The sequence below is a fragment of the Antechinus flavipes genome, chromosome 1 (genome assembly GCF_016432865.1).
Source record: "Antechinus flavipes isolate AdamAnt ecotype Samford, QLD, Australia chromosome 1, AdamAnt_v2, whole genome shotgun sequence".
In the NCBI taxonomy this organism is placed as follows: Eukaryota; Metazoa; Chordata; class Mammalia; order Dasyuromorphia; family Dasyuridae; genus Antechinus; species Antechinus flavipes.
Window position 1 is genome coordinate 230,114,146 of NC_067398.1, and position 22,735 is coordinate 230,136,880.

A 22,735-nucleotide genomic window follows, 5' to 3' on the forward strand; every position below is an offset into this window, starting at 1 on the left:
AAGATTGCATTTATATGATGTCATCTCATTTCTAAAGCTTTTTCATCTATATCAGATTTGAGTCAGTTTTTCATATCTTAGTAAGTACCCACTATGTTCAAGGACTTATACTAAGCACTGCAGGTACAAAGTCAAAAACAACAAAGCCCCTTCACCTGTGAGGAGGGGGGAGACCTACCATCAATATAACTAAGAAGGTAATTAGAAGAGGGAAGAAGGAAGTGAATTTTCGGGAAACCTATAGGGGATAAGATAGTATGTTATCTTACCTTGAAAGAAAGATGCTTACTCTCAAAGACAGAGAAGAGGGAGTAAATTCCAGGCAAGGCAGATCCATTGAGCAGAAGATGAAATACAGTGCTCATCAAACAACCATTTCAGGTTGGCTAGAATGTTCATGAAAGGAAATAATGTAAAATCAACCTGGAAAATCAGTTAAAAATAGGTTGCAGAGAATCTTAAATCCCAAGCTAAGAGTTGATATTTGATCCTGATGACAATAGGGAGCCACTGAAAGTTGTTAAGTGAAAGATGTAAGGTCAGAATAATGACCAACTATGAATAACTCAATTCTTCTTAGCAACACAACGATCTAATACAAAGATCTTTCCTAATACAAAGGACTTACAATGAAAAATGCTATCCATATTTAGATAAAGAATTAATGGACTCTGAATGTCAATCGAAACATATTATTTTCACTTTATTTTTGTCGTGTTTTTTTTTTCCTTTTGATCTGTTTCTTTTTTCACAACTCTGACTAATATGGGAATATGTTTTACATGATAGCACATGTAGAACCTATCAAATTGCCTACCATTCTTGGAAGAGGGGAGGGGATGAGGAGAGAAAAATTTGAAACTCAAAATCTTATAAAAAAACGAGTGCTAAAAATTGTCTTGACATGTAATTGGGAAAAATAAAAAACTATTAAAAATAAAATTTAAAAAACTAAAAGAAAATAAATTTAGAACTCTGCTTCAGGAAGACTTTTGTTAGTTCTTTGGAAATATGAAGACTACTTAGATTATTAGAATAATCTAGGAAAGAAGGGATGATGTTCTAAATTAGAGTGGTGGCTATGATGAGTGGACAGCCACAGATTTGAGAAACTTCAAGGCAGAATCATCAAGATTTGCCATGAATATATGTTTGGAAACATTTGAGAGTGAAAAGTAAGAGGCAAGAATTAAAGCATGATCCTGAGGTTAGGAGACCTCAGCAAATATATAGCAGTTTGATGGAGAGCACAATTTAATATGGAAAATGAGAACACTCAGGCCCATGATGCTATGAAAAACAAAGAATACCAGCTCCAGATTTTAAGGACTTGATACCTGTAGGATCTTGGGCAATTTATTTAGCTTCCTTAGGTCTCAATTACCTGAGATAGAAAAAAAAAAAAGGGGGTGGGACTAGTTCATCACAATTGTCCCTTCCCTTCCATACTTATCTCTGATCCTGTGGTCTCACCTATGGCTCACAAAAATTAATTGCAAGTAAAATCCAGTCTACTTGATTGCTTGGTTGAGGGAGGGGGGTGGGCGGAGGAGAAGGAGAAGGGAAGAGAAACACCTTTGTTCCTTATGAACTATGGCATCTTATCCTGGCAATGGCTATGAAACAGGAAGAAGAAAAGAGAGAAGGGTAAGCAGGAATTTGGACTGTCTTATCAAGACAGAGCCTGATGGGGAATTGATGTTCTCATGTCACAGGTATTTATTTTTTTTCTTCCTTGTGACTCTGAATGACCAATGATGGGAAATTTCTGATGCAAAGGAAATGGTAGAACATTAACAGATTTAAGAAAATTTGCAACAGATCTCCCCGCCCAAATCTTACCTGGATAAAGATTGTAAACTAAGGAGGCAGGAACAGCTGGGGTAAGGCATTTGTGAATCATAAGCAAAGTTTTTAAATGGTATCTTTGTGTTCTTTTTTTAATGGCTTTCAATTTCCACTGTAATAGTCAGGAATCTATCATAAAATTAATACCTCTGTGCCAAGGAAAATGGAGTTTCTGGAATTAAAATTATGCATATTTATAAAAATAATAGTTTTTTTTTTTTAAGGCAGCCTAGAAATTGGAAAAACCTAGATTCAAATCATGGCACTGACACATACTAACTTTGTGATCCAGGCCAAGTTACCTAACATTTCTGTGGCCCAGAGAAGCTCTCCAAGATTAAAAGCTGCCCATCTGCATTGGAGGAAAAACTTTCCTCACTAGGAGTCCCATATACCAATACATTCCCAGGCTCTCATTCTTTTCTTTTCCAAAGTTAAAAGTATTTATCTTCTGAATGGACAAGTCGCTTCCCATAAGCACAATAGGAAGCTGTCTACCTCACATATCTTTAAAGTAAAATATTAAAGCCAAGAGCAATCTGGACTTTTTCTCTCTTGAAATCAAATATTATTAGGACAACTATGTCACATCACCTACAAGTGTCCTGGTCTATAGTGAGGCTGATATTGCATGCTAGTGCTTTCTAGGAGAAAAACTATATCTCTGCAGTATACATTATCACTCAGCATCATCCAGTTTTAGCACCTTTATGGATTGGTCTGCTACTGCTTCTCTGGGGAGCTAGTTCTTCTGATGTTTCAGGCACTTAAATAGCCTCCCCCATCTTTCTCTCCTCTCTCCAATTTCCCTCTTTCCTTTCTCCCCCAACCCAGTCCCAGGTTCTGTCCTGAACAACTCCCTGGGAGTTGACCTCTTCCCATTGTTATAAAAATCATTTGGGATAACTCAAATTTCTCTCTAACTCTCTTTTTGGTAGCCAAGCCACTTCAGTCTCTCTGTACCTCAATTTCTCTTAACATTATCATCCTTCAAAAACTTGTGTTGAAGATAAACCACCTCCATCATCATCTAAAGCCTTTTGAACACTCACTATATGATGGCTCAGTTGAGGTAGTGTTTGATAAGTTTGGAGGGAGTGAAAAAGACTCCCATCCACTTCTTGCTCTGGGGGAACCTCTAACCTAGAGAAGGAAACAAGGTATTCATTAATTACACAGAGATAAAAAAAAGTTTGTATCTAACTAAATACATAGAATAGTGTCCATAAACAGTTAGTAAACAGACTGTATATTTAATGATAACTGGTCAGTGAGCGCCCGGAGACTTTTTGGAGAAAAATTGCTTATCCTGAAGAAAACAAGTATATTGTATTATTTTGCAAAGACAGTATGACTTATTTGCTGGCATATGGCCTTTGGTGTGGCAAAGACCTGATATCAATCTCAACTCTAATATTTGCTAGTTGCATGATCATCGTGTATGATCAGAAAAGTAACCTCTCCACCTCAGTTTCCTCATTTGAAAACAATATCTGGGTTCTCACAGGGCTGTTGTGAGGTTCGGAGGCAACTTACTGCAAAGCTTGGCAAACCTTTAAGGAGTATCTAAATGTCAGTCATTATTAATTTAGGTTGAAAGAAAAAAGGGGGCTTAAGCGGTGCCTTGAGGAAGCCCCTGACTCTCCTCTCCACCACCGGATTCCCTATGTAACCACTCACCAGTTTGCTTAGTGCACAAGTTCAGGGAAATCTATTTCTTGCCTTGAGAATTGCCCTCCACAGGGGAAGTATCTTCTGTTGGGGGAAAGCTTCCATCACTAGGTTTTGTAGCTCCTGCCTTCTACATTTCCTCCCACACGGCCCCTCCTCACGGCCCCCACTCAGCCCTCTCCCAGACACAGCCCTTCCTTGGCTGGTTTCCCCAGACACCTGACCTTGTGTCTAGTGGTCTTTCTGTCTGTCTGGACAACTGGAACCCATGAGGCCACTTCTTGCTACCTCCTCCTCCCTCCTAATTTTTGTTTTCATTTGAAGATATTTTCTACTTTTTGCACTGAGTGGAAATAGCTGGGAAGAGGAGGAAGAGAAGGGGGGAATGAAGGAGGAAGAGGACGGAAAAAAGAGGGAGGAATGGCGAGCCAAGGGGAAGAGGAGGAGGTTCTCCAGACTTACACACAAACAGAAATAAATATCATTTCTATTTTTCCCCTTCCTCATTTTCGTTTTCCGACTCCCCAGACGGTTTCCAGGGGGCTTAGCATTTTCAAAGCCTCTCGTAAGCGTCTCTGACAATGGGAAGTGGTGCCTTTTCGCCCGCGGCCGGCACCGTTTTAAATGAGGTCCCAGGTAGCCATGGTTACCTCTCCTCTTCGGTGGGAGATGACTTTTATTTCCTGCCTTTTGTGTTTGCACATCTCAGATACACATCCTCCTGCCCCCTAATTGGCATTCACACTTCGGGGCCGCGCGAAAGGGATCGACCAAACAAGCAGGAACGCCAGGGGCGGGCAGGAGAGCGCCTAGGACTGGACAAGCTTGGGACCCAGAGACCAAGGGGGTCAGGGTTTGGGGAGGCGGACAAAAGAGCGGGAGGAAGACGGTGTGGGTGAGAGAGGCAGGGTGGAGGAACTGAAGGGGACTCGTGCGGGGGAGAGAGAGAGAGCTCAGGGGAAGGTGGGAGGGGCGCTGAGGAGGGAGGAAGGTCATCAGATTTGCCCACGGGACATGAAAAGCCACCCGGATCGAGGCAGATTTCTCTGCGCCCCCTGGGAGGCCCCAGGCGCCCAGTCCTCTTGCTCCCCCTCCCTGTAAGAACATACCCCTCATGTTCTCCACCAACCCTCACATCAGTTCCGGGGAAAGGAAAGAGGAGCGCGGCGGGGACTGCTCCAGGGACCCAGGTACCGCGCTCCCGGGTAGGTGGGTGGATGGGACTGATCAGTACTGATGCCCCGGGAAGTCCTGGGAGCTGAGAGGGCCAGGAGCCAAGCAGGGTGACGGAGCTCACCCTTCGCTTTCCCTTATGCCCTGTGGCCCCACTGCATGACCTGAGCTGGGAAGTGGGAGGGGAGGGAAACGGGTGGAACTTATCCTCCAGCAGCCGCCCAGGCGGCTCACAAGTCGGGCACCCGGCTCAATCCAACGCGGAACGCGGTCCCAGGCCGCCGCTGCCGCCACCTCCGCCTAATGGCCGGGATATCTGTGTGTATCTGCGGCTCGCCCTCTACCTCTCCCCGCCCCCCCCCCTTCCCCATCCCTAGGCCAGCGGCGGCGACAGGAGCTTGGGGCTGGAAGGGGGAGCTGAAAGCGTCGTGCCGCACACAGCATGCCACGGCTCGTTGGCTTTTGCAGGAGCCCTGGGAACCCGGTGCGAGGATTGGAGATGCTGGGAGAGGGGAGGTGGGGAGGGGGAGGCTCGGGGCGGAGCGCGCTCTCTCTGCCCCTGATTGATGGGCAATCAAGGGGTTCGTGCTGCAGAAGCAGCGCGCGGGACGTGGGCAAAAAAGCTGCCGCTCTGGTGAAAGGTGGAGGGGTGCGGGGGAGGGGGAGTCTCAGAGAATGTTCCGGGAGGAAGAGGGGGAGGGGCCGCACTCCACGCCGAGTGTACCTCACTCCTCTTCCAAATCCGGCCCCCCGAACAAAGGATTTCTCTTTCCACTTTCTGCTGCGAGGCTTAATTGCAAAATAAATACGCGCATTTGTACGCACAAGGAGCCGGGGAGGTGGGGAAGAAGCGGGGGGCGTAGTGGGGAAAGGGCGGGGGCGGCCCCGTGTCAGACAGCTTGCTCTTAGAGCATTGCATCGGGGGCCTGATTGAGCCTGGCCACCCTGGGTGCCGCACCTGCCCCTCCAGTCCCAATCTGTTAGCGGCTCGGGCGTCCCCGCGTGTGCGGCACAGCGAGGGCAGAGCGGTGCCAGTCAGCCGCGCGGGAGTGACAGCTCGCTAAGCAGCTCGGAACGCTGATTGCAGTGTAACGCGGGGAAGCGGACATGTTGGCTTGGCTCTGCTCGCGGGAAAACAATTTGCAAAACTATGCGGGGGGGATAGGCGAGAGCACCCTGCCTCTGCTCAGGGGTGAGGGCTGCGGAGCGGAGGGAGGGAAGAGGGGTACTCACCACGGGTGGGTTTAGACTTGCAGATGACCTTGTTTATACCTACCCAGCGGAAGCGAGCTTGCACAATGGTGGCACTTGGATGTACATGTGGACTGCATAGGGACTTATAGGGACGAGGGAGATTGAAAAGCCCTTCAGTTTGCTGATTGCACCCAGAGCTGGCCCTCGCTCCCTCAGTTTTTTTTTTCAGGGAAAGGGTTTGTACAGCTTCTGAATTAAGACAACAAATCAAACTCAAAACATTCTGGTCCAGGACTAGAAGATACCAGCTTATCCTCTATCTTCTTTTTCTTACCCAACCCCCACTCACTATGGCAAGAGATAGATAGACATAAATACACAACTTTGCTGCTCTCCCAGATAACCTCAATCTCTTCCCCGCCCTATCAAAAAAAAAAAAAATTACCTATGAAGTACTAGAAAACACTCAGAACCTGGGGTATTAGCATCAGTACCAGCTTTGAGCCAGTGCTGTGGTAAAGATACCATTTCTTCCTCTCTTTTCCAGGTGGTTTGGAGGGGATGGAAGATGTTTAGGAAGTGGGGGCTTGCTGTCAGAAAGGCCTAGTTCCAGCTTTATGATTGTTTTGAAATAGTTCTTTATTTGTCAAAATACATGCAAAGATAGTTTTCAACATTCATCCTTGCAAAACCTTGTGTTCCAAATTTTTCTCCCTCCCTTCACCTCTCCCTTCCCCTAGAAAGCAAATAATCCAATATTACTTAAGTTAAATATGTTAAACACATGCAATTCTTCTAAACATATTTCCACATTTATCAACCAGCTTTATGATTTTACAGAGACCTCTAAATGCCACCCTCACCCATGCCTAACACCCTCCGTCACAGAAATTAGAGGGTAAGGGAGGTAAAAACAGATTCTGTTCTTTTCTCAAATTTGTGTTGCACCTCTTTTATGTGCTCTGTACTCAGATCTGTGCAGTGTCTGGGGAAGAGAAAGTGACTAACTTTGAGACCTATTTGAGATCTAACCTATCTGGGACTCATTGTTCTCATCTGTGAAATAAAGGAAATCGGAGAGGATTCTTTCCAATTCTCAATCTTTGATCTTTATGGTCAAAATAGTCATTTGAAACAGATCTTCAGGGTAGGAGCATGTGTCTAGGTTTCAGGCAATCTCGTCTGGCCTTTGCCACTACTTGTGTGTCTTTGGGTCTTTTCTTAGCTTCATTTTCCTTCCCTGTAAAAGGAAGCATTTCCAGAGTACTTAATAACATCTCTTCCAACTTAGACATACCATGTCTCCCTGATTCTAGAAAAATCAGGCCTGGCCCTGAAAATCAAGCAGGGGGAAAAAATACACACAGTAGGGAAACAATTCAGTAACAATATCAGACAGCAAAGTGTATGTATCTAAAATGAGGTTTCTTCATACTAAGTATCCCTGAGATCTCTGAAAAGGAGAAAGCACTCACTTTTGGTTGAAATGATTGGGAAGTCTTCATGGAGGAGGGGGAGTTTGTCCTGGGCTCTATAGGATGGGTGATGGGGTTTGGATAGGTAAAGAGGAAAGAAAAGCTATTGAAGAAGGGAAGGATATGTGGGAGAAGCTTGAGTAAGAAGTGTGGAGATGTGGAAATGAGCATAGCCTTCAAATTTGACCCTGAGAAAAGTGACTAGAAGTACAGATTTTAAGGAGGGGAGTAGTGTACTCTGACCACATTGGCTCCCCTCCTCAGACAGGTTTACAAGCTCCTTATGGACTCTAGGATCAAATATTAGTGTCTCTTTCTGACTTTTAAAAATCTTTCACAATCTGGCTCTTACCTGTCTCTGGGCTGATTGTGTATCACTCCCCACAAACACTCTTTTCTAGTTATACTGAGCTACTTGGTATTTCCCTGTACAACATTCTTTTGTCCACCTCAAGGCTTTTGCACATGCTAGCTTCCATACCCATAATCTTTTCCTTCTTCACTCTTTCCCCTAGCTCTCTTCATGCTCAATGCTGAAGCCTTTCCTGATTTTACTCTTACTCTTTCCTTCAGTCATCAATGGCCCTTCACTTTGTATTCAGTTTTTGCAGCTATTTTGTATTTGTATCACTGTCTGCATTGTCCTCCCCACCCCTACCTTAATTCCGTAGTATAAAAGTGGGATACTTGAAGTCAGGGATTTTTTTTTTTTGTCTTTGCATCTCTAGGTCTTTGAATAAGTGCCAAGCATCTAATAAGAGATAATGAAGGTTTTGGATTGAATTGAGGTGGGGGAAAATAGACTGGTGCTAGACTGTGGAAAGATCTGAATGTCCACTGGAGGAGTTAATACTTTCTACTCGGACCAGATATAGTTTTTTGGGGAAAGTGAATAAACCAGCCTTACCACCTCCCCCACTTCCTTCCACATCCCCAAAGAACAGCACATTATTTTCTTAACATTGGTTGCCTTTTGTAGATTTTGCAGGCATTAATGAAGTTATGAGACCTTTCATAACTCTGTTATTAAAGCCATAAAGCATGACCTCCTCACTCCTAACCAGTTCATGGTTGGCTACCAAGAGCTTTGTGTGCACTAGGCTTTTAGCAGCTATTAGCTGAGGCAGAAGGAATTCTGGAGAGAATCAAACAAAATCCTGAGTGAACAACAACAACAAAAAGAACACCTGGGAATAAGAGTCATGGACAGACTGGGGCCACTGTATTAGGAGGCATCCCTAAGGGAGGGGTGAATCATTTGAGGCTGGGAGAAAGGCCAGGTGGGGAAAGAATAGTGATGAGAATGAAAGGTTTAGGGAAGAGAATGAGGGGCAGCAGGTTGGACAACTCCAGGAGGCATAGGCAGGACAATGGTGTTTTCCCTGTTTTGCAAAGAAGAGGGGTCAATTGAGTGGGTACTGTGGCAATAAGCAGAGCAAGAAGATAGGTGAGTTGGAGTGGTCAGGGAGGTGGGAATTAAATGGGCAGGGAAATGGCAGTCTAGGTGTGAGAAGAATAGCGTGAGAAAATACTGTAAGCAAATATGGAGATGGAAACGAATGAGTTAGATTCTGGGGACAGTGGGAAGACCAGTTTTCCTGGACTAAAAGTTGTAGGTAGGAGAGGAACGGAAGACAAATATGAGACAAGGCTAATAGCCTTTGTAGATGCCACAGTAACTGGTACAGGGCTGAAAATATGCTAGGTACTTAGATACAGGTATGCTGATTAATTGGACCATCCCAGAATATTCAAAAGAGGAAGGATCCCAACTCTCTGAGTCAGCTTTGTTCTGCAAAAGCAAAGAGTTAAATTTCCTAGGGATCAAGGAGGCTGGGAGGGGAGCATGGGAGGGACCGTTGGGCCCTCCTATTCTTACAGTTTTCTCCCTTCAACCCAGGAGGCACAGGAGAGTCGGTCTCTTGTGGGTGTGCCTTGGTGGAGGAGGTAGGTGCTGGGCCAGCAGGAAGAGACCAGGAAAGGGAGTGCCAGAGATGGGGGAGCCTCATAGATGTTGACATATTTTTCTCTGACTGTGACAGCACAGTGGTGCCTCCTTGTTCTCAGGCATCCAGCTACCTGAGTCCAGGGATTTGCCAGCTGTCAGCATCAGGCACAGTGGAGGAAGCTGAGAAGGCAAGGACAGAGAAGGCAAGGAGGCTGTCACAGTGGCAAGAGGGCTAGGCTGGATGGCTTGCTTTGGAGTAAGCTGACTAGGGAAAAAATGGAGGGTATGAACATTTGGGGCACTTATGGGGACCAGAGGCTTCATCTGGAATGAAAGCAGCAGCAGGCAGGGGGTGTGGAGATGTCCATCTGGGAGCCTGCAGAATTGAAAGCTGTGAGGCTGATAGTTGTTTATGAGGTGGCATTTCCAATCTGCAGAGGGCCCTGCTGCCATTCTCATTAACTTCTCGTCAGTCAGTAAGCCCGGGAGAGATGGGCATATGAATCTGGGAGGGACCCGAGGCCATCTAGTCCTGCTCCCTCCTTTAACAGATGAGGAAACTGAGGTCCAGAGAAACAAAGCCAGACTGAGACTTGAGAGCCCTATACGAGCCCCCAATAAGGTAAGGACTTGAATTCTCAGTCTCTCTTAAAGTGACTGCTGTGCATACTTTTGACTGCTGAGCTAAAGGTGCTCAGTCATACCTCTCTAGCTCCTCTCTCAGGGAAGAAAAGCACTTCCTCTGTTGCTGGGTGACCAAACATGCCCTCTTTACTTCATTTCATTTTCTAACTACTCACTACCAGTGAATCTAGTCCTTCATGTACACAGTGGAAAATGGAGGCCTAGGGAGGATAATTACCTGCCGTATATGTATGTGTATATATATATTCTGGAATATATATGTATGTATGTATGTGTATATGTGTATATACATATATACTTGTTTTCTTGAGGTCAACAATTAAAAGGATAATTGTTTGGCTACAAATGAAAATATTCACAGCAGCACTTCTAGAGATGGTGATGGACAAGGGGCTAGTGGGTAGAATACTGAATGAACCATGGCTGGCCAGCCTGGTCAATTCCCCAGGATCCCATAGACTACTGGGAGAGAGATTAGAGCCTAGACCAGGTACTGGGCTGAGGAAAAGGCTGCACAGGACGAAGAGGCAAAGCTTCTAGTCTGGTTTGGGGAAATGAGACCACACACACACACACACACACACACACACACACACACACGAAACAATTGTAGGATGTTAATAATGGAAGGGGAGCTTTCCATGTGCATAGAAAGAACTATCAGCTGGGTGGTAGAAGAACTAAGATCTTGCCTGGACCTTGCTACTGACTAGCTGTGTGATAATGACAACTCTCATAACATCTCTAGGCCCTTTTGTATTGGGTGATCTCTAGGATCTCATATGGCTCTACCATTCTTCTAAGGTGATTTCTAAATGTGACATTGTCTGGTAAAGCAAAGTACTGTGGGAATTCAGAGAAGGCAGAGGTTACTGTGGACTGGTCTAGGAGAGCTTATTGGAGAATTTGGGTATTGAGTTGGGCCCTGAAGGACCCAGGGACCTTTTAGGGGTGGGATACAGTAAGAATAAAGGAAAATAAGAGGGGAATGAGGACACAATTACAGAGGACAACTTGTTTAGAGTGGTAGGTAGATGTTAGGCAGAAGGGGATTAGATAGGTCAGGTGGGGCAGTTAGTTTATGGACAACTTTGCAAACCAGGTAGAAACCTTTAGCCTTGATTCATTTGACCGGCGATTAGCATCTCTTCGATAAATCATAGGTTTCCAATAATGGAAGAAGTATTGGACTTATTTGGAATTGGAGACACTTGTATCCAAAGCCTCCTTCTAATAACTAATTTTGTTAGTATAGGCCAGTGGTTCTCAAACTTTTGTTCTCAGTATCTTCATGTTGTTAAAAAACTATTGAGGGTCTGTTCAAAGAGTTTTTGTTCATGTGGGTTATATTTATAGCTATTTACTATATTAGAAATAAAAAAAATGATTTTGAATTTGTAGACCCTCTGAAAGGGTTTCAGAGACCCCAACAATTCTTTGTTCTATACTTTGAGGACCACTGGAGGCTTTGCTTTCCTGAATCTCAGCTGTAAAGTGGGGGATAATAATACTTCAAGCATCCACTTCATCAGCTTGTTATAAGGAATGGATGAGTTAATATATGCAAAACACTTTATAAACTTTTAAGCTCTACATGAGTCACTATTGTTATTGTTATTGTTGTTATATTGGGGCTTCCCCCCTCTTTTTTGGCATATTAGAAGTCAAAGAGAAGTCTTTAATGGGAACCAGTCATTCATTCGTGGTAAGCATAGTAACCACCTCACGTACCATCTTTGTCAGACCATTTTTGGCCAACTTTGTGGTTAGCAATGGGGAACCACTATAGGTTCTCTCTCAAGGCTCGGTTTAAGGAATGTCCTAACAAGGAGTGAAGGCAGAGCAATATAAGAAATCACTTTTCTTAAGAGTTCAACCCAAGTAGGAGCCAGAATATGAGATGTCTAAAGTTTGATGATGAGGCCAGTAGTAGAGTATTCAGAAGATAAGCTTCCCTCCTGAGAAATTGCCTACATCCCAGAACTCTGAGGTAGAGGAAGATGCACCGCAACAAATCATTTTTTCATGTGACTTCCTATAATTGCATGTATTTTTAATACCAGAAAATTCTGTTTTACATAGCAGAGAGGAATTCATTTTGTGTTAAATCAACTTGCGTGAGATACAAGGCCTAAGGCCTCAGTTGGACACATAGGAACCAGGCTTAATCTGGAACTTACAAATGCCTTTTTCCAGGGCTCTGTTTGGGAACAAGCAAAGCAATTATTCTATAAGACATTTATGGAGTTCTTTTTTAAAACTGGAAAAAGTGTGGGATCAGCTTCCTGAGTAATTCTGGCACAAGTCAAGGAAGAAAATCAGAGAGGGGAGTCCTGCTGGGGACAGATCAGCTTTGATTGAACCAGCTAAGACATCAGGAGAAGTTCCCTGAACCCATAGATTTAGAGGTGATGCTTGTTCAGTTCAGATTAGTTTACCCTTTCACTTTCCCTATCTTATATCCTCAGGCAGAAAGAGACCCCAGAATCCCTCTATATTCTCTAATGTGTGTTCAGTCCAAACCAGGTGCTTGGGGACAGGAGAAGGGTGTGCAGGAAGAAAACATAGTCCCTGTTGTCAAAAAGTTTACATTTTATTCCAAAAGAGAAACAATGATCTAGTACAGTGATTCTCAAGCTTTTTTCATCTCAAAACCCCTCTATATTCTTAAAAATTATTGAGGACCCTCAAATATCTCTTGATAGTTTCATAATTTGAAATTAAAATGTCTTTGTAATATTATGAAAATAATTTTAACTTTATACCCAGGAATCCCTGGAAAACACTTTAAGAACTGGTGATAGACAGTACAATTGACCTTTGAGTCAGGGAAACCTTAGTTCAAAACTTAGATGACTACTGACTGTGTTAGCCTGGGCAAATCCCTTAACTTTGAGGGTTCTAAATGACTCTCTTGTGCCTTTAAGTCACAAAGAAGATACCCAACCACCTTTCTATTTTTTGTTTTCCAATCTTTGGCCCCTAGACGAAGATTTTATAATCCCTCTTTACATTCAGGACCTTTCCCGCTTCCTTCCCTGCTATGCAAATTTGCTCAATCCATCCCCACACCCTCATCTACAGTCTAAAGCAGATTTTTGTAAACTAATCCCCTCTAAGGTGTTAATGACTCATAATGAGTTAAAATAGGGTCCCAGTATTTTAAGAGAGATGTTTAACTTTAACTGAAAGGAATGCCTCTCTAACTGTGGAATTTAATGGCCTAAGGCAGGCCAGTGATTGCAGAATTTTTTAGCTGCAAAACTAAAAGGCTCCCTTTAATCTTACTTCACTGTAGGCACTATTCCTCCTTAGACTCTTCCCTGCCCTCAGTGAGGCTCATGTTTGGAGACTTGTGCCTTCAAAGTTGAATCAGTTCCAAAGTATTTATTTTATTTTTATATGTGTGTTTATTTCCATATTTGTCATGTTGCCAAAGAAGGAAAGAAAAAGAAAGTAAATGAAAAAAAATTATGTTTTGATGTGAACTCAGACTCTATCAATTCTCTTTCTGGAGATAGATAGCATTTTGATTCTAAATTCTTTGGGATTGTTTTGGAATACTATATTGCCAAGAATAGCTAAGTCATTTACAGTTGATCATCATTCAGTATTGCTGTTACTGGGTACAATATTCTGATTCTGCTTACTTTGCATCAGTTCGTATAACTCCAGGTTTTTCTGAAACCATCATACTCATCATTTGTTATAACACAATAGTATTCCATTACAATCATTTACCACAATATGTTCAGCTATTTCCCAATTAATTTACTACTATTTTTAGATAAGGCCCAATGGTCCTAGAGACTAGTTAACCAGAAACTACCCCAACCATGACCAAAGGAAGTCCCAGAGCCCTGCTGCCCAAAATCCTTTCCCTTCTCTCCCCTCATCGTCACTAGATCTCTACAAGTGTAAGTGGCTATGTTCTATATCTAGCTCAAGAGCCATTTTTTATAAGAGATCTTGCCTGAGTCTCTCCAAAAACAAACAAACAAACAAACAAAAACATTTCGTATTTATAATTTTGTGGCACAATTAAGACACTTGGTCTCTGAATCATGAAATGATAATGATAGTGTATGTATATATATATATATATATATCACTTTAAGGTTAGCAAAGTACTTTAGAAATATTTTATCCTCATGCCAACCCTGGGAGGTAGATATTATCATCAATCCCATTTTTAGAGATGAGGAAATTGAGGCAGAAAGGAGTTAAGTGACATGTCCTGGGTAAGAGCTAGTAAACTGTCTTAGGAAGTATTATGAACTGGAGTCTTTCTTCTTCTAGACCTACTGCTCTATCTGCTGAGCTACTTGGCTGCCTAAAAAGGCCTTTATACAAGTCCTGACTCCAACTTCTTGTTTGTCCTTCATTCTTAATGAAGACCATGACATCAGTAAGTGATGTCATGATAGACAAGTGAATTGGATTTAAGTGATGGAGAGCTGTGCAAATAAAACTCTATAAAGTTCCAGCCTGTACTGGCAGGGGCATGTTCCTCATTGAAGAATTCTCTATACCAGTAAAATCACAGGAGTCTTTATCCCTACTCTTGCTTTTCTTTTTATTTATCTGTACATGTGCTCTCTCTACCCAATAGAATGTAAGCTCCTTGAAGGCAGGAAGTGTTTCATTTATGTACTTGCATTCCCCAGAACTGAGTACAAAGTAAATAGTTATTAAATGCTTATTATAGGAAGGAAGGGAAAAATACAACCTTCATTGGAGCTGGAGAGAGAAGGAGAAAAAAAGATGGCCCCCTGAAGCATGGCCCCATGATCTTGTGCTTACCTTTGTTCCCTACTAGTTCTGAAGTAAGGGTATAATCATCATTGTGGGCTGATCATTTTTTATCTCACTCTCCTTATGTTTCCCATATCTATCCCCTTCTGTCCAGTCCTCTGACAATACCTTGGTTCAAGGTATTGTCTATCCCTTCTACCATTCTACCTGACTACTATTATGTTTGCCTAACTGGTCTTCTGATCTCAAAACCATCCCTCATGCTGCTGCCAGATTAATCTTCCTTATTGAAGAGAGTTGACAATTTTGCCTTCCTGTTGTATCTCCTCCCCTCCCAAAGTAAAAAAAAAAAACAAACAAAAAAAAAACCCAACCATTCCAGGCTTTTTCAAAGCAATTCCTTCCCCATCACCTACTGAGTATAATCCAGGTTCAGTTTTGCATTTAAAACATGGCCATCTTAGCTAAGTAGTTTAGCAGATAGGCCATTAGATTTGAAGTCAGGGAGACCTGAGTTCAAATCACTTGATTATTCTCAGGCTCAATTTCAAGTGTAAGATGAGGATAATAATAGCACCTACCTCACAGGGTTGTTGTGAAGACTAAGGAAGAGGTAAAAATTTTATACACCTTAGATGGCTATACAAATGACAGCTATTATTATTACAGTCTAGTTCCTTCTTACCTTGCTAGCTGTTATCTCACATTATTATTCATGGTTACTAAGCAGGCCAGAAGCCATTCTCTCCAACTTACCTGATGCTTTACTGACTCTAACTGTAAAGCTTCCGCCTTACTTACAAAACCTTACTTATTCTTTAAGGTTCAGCTCAGATACCTTCCCTGGTCTATACTCCAATCCCTGAATATGACCTGAGCTTTCTTGCCCTCTCTCAAGTGTCCTGTGCCTGAGGTAGCTTCCCCTTCTTCACCCACTGTATTCCTATCCATTTAAAGACTAACTTGAATGCCCCTTCTTCCAAGAAGCCTGCCCTGATTCATTGTACACACACACACACACACACACACACACACACACACACACACACACACTTTATAGAGCACTTTGTTTTGTACCTTTCTAATACCCTTACCAGGTAAATTATCAATACTATATATTATAGTTCTCTTATCATATTCAACTGTAAGCTCTTTGCTTATTTATGCCATAGGCCTTAAATGTTTCTTGAATTGCTGAATTGTCCCAGCTTTATCCAAACAGCGTTTGCTACTTACTCTCTTAAGTTAATTTCCACTTAGTTTGTGCTTTCTGACTACGACGGGTTTTTGTATTGTGTGTTTGTTATCTTATCTGTCTACCCTCCAGTGCCAAGCACAGAGTTTTTCATAGGCCCAGTAGGTTTTAGGTGTTTAGCAAATGTTTGTTGACTGAATGAAGGAACAAATGAAGGGGTGTCCATAGCCTGCTTGGCACGGAACAGACCAAAACCAGCCACTGTCCTAAGGGAGCAGACAGCCAACTATCACTGACTTACAGTCCTGGTTAATCACCAGTCTGGGGCATCTGGAATTATCTCCAGGGCTGTAGGGAAACACCAAAAGCAAACCCTTATAAACCAAATTCATCTCAAAGGCTCACAGATTAAAGTCAGAAGATCTCTTAGCAGCGTTCTAGTCCAACCCAGTCATTTTTATAGATGAGGAAATTGTTACCCAATAGTGAATGTTAGAGCAAAGATTCGAACCCATAACCACTGATTCTCAGTCCAGACAAGGGAAGAAGAAGAGAAGTGTTAGTTTGAACTGCCCAGATGTTCAGAAATGAAAGAGTAGATGTCAATGGCAGTAACAAGGTGTCTTGGGCCCAGAAGTCCAGCTTTCTGCTGCTGCCTACTGCGTACACTTTTCAGGATTTATTTTTTAATGTGTCTAGGGAAAGCTAGCATTAAGTATAGTGTAGTTGGTGGCCACGTAGATGATAATGAAAGACCCTGGGCCAAAGATAGCCATTGTACCAGTCTGATGTTGTTCCTGAAATTCTGCCATTGGAGATGCTCTCTGGCTAAGGCATCTGAGGCCCTGTGAAAATATAAATGTTTTCTAGCATGCCTTTTATCACTAGCTGGCCCTTTACTTGAATTAGAACAACAGAATTTCAGATCTGATAAGAGTTTAGAAATATCTAGTTTAACCCTTTCGTTTTATAAAGTAAACTCTGAGGCTTATCCAGGAAAAGGAGAATTCATCCCATGGGCCCATAGCACATTAGAGATAGAACTATAGAGTCTAGGGTTCCTAACCCCTATTCTGCCTTTCTTAGCTCATCAAATCAGCCCCTAGCAGATTGTAGCATCTTTGAAAAGATGGAATTCAGGATGGAGGGATTATTTTTGTTGGGTTGTTTGTTTGTTTTTTGCAGAGAAGTGGGGATAGAAAAGATGTGGAGAAGAGGCCATTATCCCATTGTGCACCTTCATAAAATCCTCAGACTACTTGAGGGCCCTGAGCCCCTGGATGTGTGGGGGTGGGGTGGGATGGGGAATGATGTACAGTGTGCAGATTGCTGAATGAAAACTGACAACACGCCAAAGCTCCCGTCTGCCTGCCCCACAATTTGTCCAAAGGCTGAAATGCATTGGGATGATTAAAAGTGGTTCTGTTGTGAGGCAAGACTAGAACAGATCCTGAGCAAAAACTGCAGAATCTTAGGAAAATAACACCCCATTAACCGTTCCCAAGGGACCTGGTGACCTACTGGATAGAGCACTGAGCCTGGAGCTGGGAAAACCAGAATTCAAATTCAGCCCCAGACACTTAGTAATTGTGTGACCCCAAGCAAGTCACTTAATCCTGTCTGCCTCAGTTTCCATTATTGTTAAATGTGGATAATGATAGCGCCTACTTTTTAGGACTATATTGAGGTTTAAATGAAATAAGATTAGTTAAAAAGCACTTAGTACCGTGTCTGTCACATAGTAAGTACTATATAAATACTTCTTCCCTTTCTACTCCTAGGCCTCTTTCTTCATGTGGATGACAGGGTACATATATGTTTTCCACCAACATTATAGATTGCATTCATAAGTCATTTTGTCCAATCACATGATCTTTTTTTAATTAAAGCTTTTAATTTACAAAACATATGTATGGATAATTTTTCAACATTGACCCTTACAAAATTTTCTGTTCCAAATTTTTCCTTCTTTCCCTCCACCACTTCCCCTAGATGGCAGGTAGTTAAATATGTTAAAATATATGTCAAATCCAATATATGTATACGTATTTATACAGTTATTGTGCTGCACACGAAGCAAATTTTCCTTCCTGAGAAGGTAAACAAAATGTAAGCAAATATCAACAGAAAGCGTGAAAATGCTATGTTGTTGGTCCATACTCAGTTCCCACGATCCTCTCTCTGGGTGTAGATGGCTCTCTTCATCACTGAACAACTGGATCTGGTTTGAATAATCTCGTTATTGAAGAGAGCCACATCCGTCAGAATTGATGATGGTATAGTCTTGTTGTTGCCTTGTATAATGATCCCCTGGTTTTGCTCATTTCACTTAGCATCAGTTCATGTAAGTCTCGCCAATCCTCTCTGTATTCATCCTGCTAGTCATTCCTTACAGAACATTAATATTCCATAACATTCATATACCACAATTTATTTAGCCATTCTCCAATTGATGGGCATCCACTCATTTTCCGGTTTTTAGCCACTACAAAGAGGGCTGCCACAAACATTTTTGCACATACAGGTTCCTTTCCCTTCTTTAAGATCTCTCTAGGATATAAGCCCAGTAGTAACACTGCTGGGTCAAAGGGTATGCACAGTTTGATAACTTTTTGAGCATAGTTCCAAACTGCTCTCCAAAATAATTGGATCCATTCACAGTTCTACCATCAATGTATCAGTGTCCCAGTTTTCCCACATCCCCTCCAACATTCATCATCATCTTTTCCTGTCATCTTAGCCAATCTGACAGGTGTGTAATGGTATCTCAGAGTTGTCTTCAATTTGCATTTCTCTGATCAATAGTGATTTGAAGCACTTTTTCATATTACTAGAAATAGTTTCAATTTCTACATCTGAAAATTGTCTGTTCATATCCTTTGACCATTTATCAATTGGAAAATGACTTGAATTCTTATAAATTTGAGTAATTTCTTTATATATTTTAGAAATGAGGCCTTTATCAGAACCTTTGAATGTAAAAATGTTTTCCCAGTTTATTGTTTCCCTTCTTATCTTGTCTGCATTAGTTTTGTTTGTAGAAAAATTTTTTTAACTTAATATAATCAAAACTATCCATTTTGTGATCAATATTATGATCTCTAGTTCTTCTTTGGTCACAGATTCCTTCCTCCTCCACAGATCTGAGAAGTAAACTATTCTATGTTCCTCTAATTTGTTTATAATATCATTCTTTATGTCAACCTTATCTTGGTATACGGTTAGGTGTGAGTCAAAGCCTAATTTCTGCCATATTAGTTTCCAATTTTCCCAGCATCAACTACATGATCTTAAAGGTGAATTTACTTTGGCCAAGTAGTAAGTGAAAAAACAAGGATTCAAATCTAGGTATTCTTATCTCAAATTCAGTAGACTACTTGTATATTTTGAAAAAGAAGGGGGAATGGCACCACACTTCATCTTTACTTGTGTCCTAACTGTGGTCTCCTTCAGAGGGAAGGGGCTGAAAAAATCCCTTAGCACTTCCTGTTACAGATCCTACCCTGATTAAATTTCTTGGATTTTTTTTCTTTCAGCTCAGATGCTGCCTCCTCCACAATACTTTCCTTGATCTGTGATTCCTATTGTTTTCTTCAAATAGATATGATATCTCCCTTCTTTGAATGCCCCCAAACCTAGGTTTGTATTAGGTCTCTGGCGGTTTCAGCAAACTATCTTATATTGTATCATTAAAGTATTGCTTTCTGTATTAAATTATGAACTCCTTAAGAGAAGTCCAATGATTTCTCTGGATCTCTCACAGCATCTATACTGGCACTCTGGCAGGGGTATGAATGAATGAACGAACGAATGGATCTAGTTCAACTTCTGAATTGAAGGTCTCTGTGTCTTTAACATATAATTATTGAGCTACTATTTTGTGCCAAGAATTGTGCTAGCTGCTAGGACACGAAATACAAAAACTTAACCAGTCCCTGCCATCAAAAAGCAAATGTTGGGTTGGGGTGAGGGGGTGGGGGGGGAATGCCATGTTTACAGCTAAGAAAATAATGTGTACAAAACATATGCAAAGTGATCTCATTTCAGGGCTATAAAGACTGGGAAAGTCAGGAAAAGACCTCTCGAAGAAGGTGTTTGTTACTTGAGCCTTGAAGGCAGACACAGGGTTCCAAAAGAAGGAGATAAGGAGAAAAAGCATTCCAAGCATGAGTACAAAAAGGGGGATTGGGAGATCGAATGTCAGGTATGGGGAGCAGTAAGTCAGCCAGTTTGTCTAGAGAGTAGAGTTCATAAAAAGGAATAATGGGCAAGTAAACCTGGAAAGATAATCTGAAGCCAGATTGTGAAGGGTTTTAAAAACCAGAGGAATTTGAACTTTATCCTAATGACTATGGAGAACTACTGAAGCTTGAGCAGGGGAGAAACACAATCAGACTTGCATCTTACAACTAATGTTTGATAGCTTTGTGGAGTTTTGGTTTAGAAAGGGGAAAGAGAACGGAGCTAGGAAGACCAATTCGGACAGTATTGCAGTAGTCCAGACAAGAAATGATTAGGTGCTGAACAGGAGTGGTTGTGATCCAAGGAGAGAGAAGAGGACAGACATGAGAGATGTTGAGGAAGTATAATAAGCAAACATTGGCAAGTGATTGGATTTGGAGGGTGAGTGAGAGAGGAAAGTGAAGGATGGTTCTACATTGTGAATCTGTGAGACTGGAAGAAAAGTGGGGCTCTCCAGAAAAATTAGGGAAGGTTAAAGGAGTTTTAGCTTTAGAGACATTCCTTGATTTTAGAGGGATTTATCCTGGTAGGAAAGACAAGACTGGGACAGGTCTGTACAAATCAGAGGAAGAAAATATTTCTGTGGGTCAGAGTGCCTTGGGAAGGCTGCATACAAGATGGGGGACTGAAGCCAGACCCTGAATGATGGAAGAGATTTAGATTTGTTGTATAGTTTGGAGGAAAAATTTTGGGAGGGAACAAGGGTGGAGATAGGAATAAATGTGGCACAATAACAACAACTTATATTTATATAGGGCTTGAAGGTTTACAAAGTGCTTACACATATTTGATTTTCAGAAACATGTGAGATGGATACTTTACTATTCTGATTGTACAGATGAGAAATTGAGGTTCAAGGAAATTAAATTACGTTGTTGAGGTTCTGATCAGAGATTCAAACCTATATGTCCCCAGCTACAAGTCCACCACTCTGTCCTTACACTCTATCCCATCACCTCTAGCGTGTAAGGAGAACATTAAAGAGAGGGGCCTGGCTAGAGCAGAGAGGGTCAAGCTGGTATCTAGCTATACTCTCAGCTTCCATAACCAGGATTATTTAATCTTCAGGCTATCTCCAGACTCCCCTTTTTCTTCTAAACATATCTTCTCTACCTCTAACCTCTATTTTTCTCAGCCCTTCCTTCCTCCTATGACCCTGACTTAAATGTAGCTTCCTTCCCCCTCTGCCTTCACTTTCTCCTGTCTGGGACCAATGCCATAGGAGGTGCAGAGGATGCAGGAGTATAGATGCTAGAGCTAATTTTGAGGAAAATCCATTCATCCATTCTTCCCTTAACATCCCAATTCTCTCTCTGCTGATCACGCTATTTTTGACATGGATTCCCCCCCTTCAGAAATAAGCAATACCTAAGCAGTCTCGTCCTGGTACCCTCCTTGTTCCTCTAACCCTCTCTGTCTCCCCTAAGTCCCAGGGGTCCTTGTGTTGACAAATCCCTCTCAGTTTTAACGGTGACTCAGTAGAATTTGATCTCCTTGAGGGCAGGTACTAACACTGTGCCTGGCACTTAGTAGGTATTTAATAAATGCTTATTGAAATGAATTAGCTGCCATCTGTTCACTGTCCTGGCTGGATAATCTCTCCTTTGCCTCCCCAGCTGGAAACTTGGAAGATGGGCGCTGGCATGGTGGGGGGTTGGGAGGCCTTGTGACCCAGCGCTCTGCCCTTCATCCCATCCCTCCCCAGTGGTGACCCTCTCCCTATAAAGGAGCAGGGGTGGGCAGCAGGGAGGGAGCAGGGGAAGAGATAAGCACTGAGGGTAGTTGAAATATTAATGCATTCTCCCCCTCTCCTCCTTTCCTCCTCCTTCCTCTCCCTTGCTTCCCCCTCCCCTCCCCCACCTTTTTTCCCCCTCTCTCCCTCCCTGTGGGAAAGGCCTTTGCAGATATAAGCAAACCTTGATTAAAAGCTGCCTGACAGCCCACGGCAGCGGCAAGCAGCAGGCAAGGAAGCTCTTCAAGTCCAAAGGGAGTCGCAGTGGCGGCTCCCGCCACGGCCAGGCTCTCAGATGTCCCTGATCCTTTAATCAATCACAGCCGAGGAGGGGAAGAGCAAACGCCCATCTGAGGCGAGGAGGTATGTTCCTGCATTCATTGCCACTGCCCTGGGAGCCGAGGAGGCCCTAATGACACGTTATCCGGGTGGGGAGGGGGGGGAGGTAGAGAAAGGGAGGAGGAATGGCAGCCTTCGGGAGTTCTCAGCAGAGCTGGCGGGGCTGGGGGTGGCGATTTTGGAGGGGCCTCTGGCCATCATTTCCCCATCTCTCCCGGCTGGGAGGCTCTATGGCTCACGGCACCACGTGATGAGGAAGCCCGAATGCAGGGTTTCTGCTTATTATCTACCTTCCTACCATAACAGAAGCACCACTAGGAAAATTTTTCCCCGGGACAAAAACAGTTTGTGGGGTGTGGCTCAGCCTGGGGTACAGCCGTCCCCTCCAGGTCTCTGCCAGTCTGACACCCCGCTCCCCTGATGTCTTCCGGGCCTGCCGTTCCCTCCCACCCCCCAATCCCTGTGGGGGTGGGAACCAGCCGAAGACTACAGGGGGCAAGGCGCAGGCTTGAAGTCTC

General features: G+C 42.9%; 1 protein-coding gene across 6 annotated transcripts in view; it reads left to right on the top strand.

Moving 5' to 3' along the window:
* Positions 1-22,735, top strand: part of RAI1 (retinoic acid induced 1) — a 303,155-nt gene that overhangs the window by 189,364 nt on the left and 91,056 nt on the right. For 4 of the 6 annotated variants that reach the window (XM_051997612.1, XM_051997650.1, XM_051997644.1 and 1 more), the window contains exon 3: positions 22,051-22,241. The exons of 1 other annotated variant lie outside the window; for it this stretch is intronic. The gene's annotated coding sequence lies outside the window, so the exon portion shown is untranslated. Of the gene's footprint in view, positions 1-22,040; positions 22,242-22,735 lie in introns of all 6 variants that reach the window. One more of the 6 variants, XM_051997617.1, reaches the window with a different exon arrangement.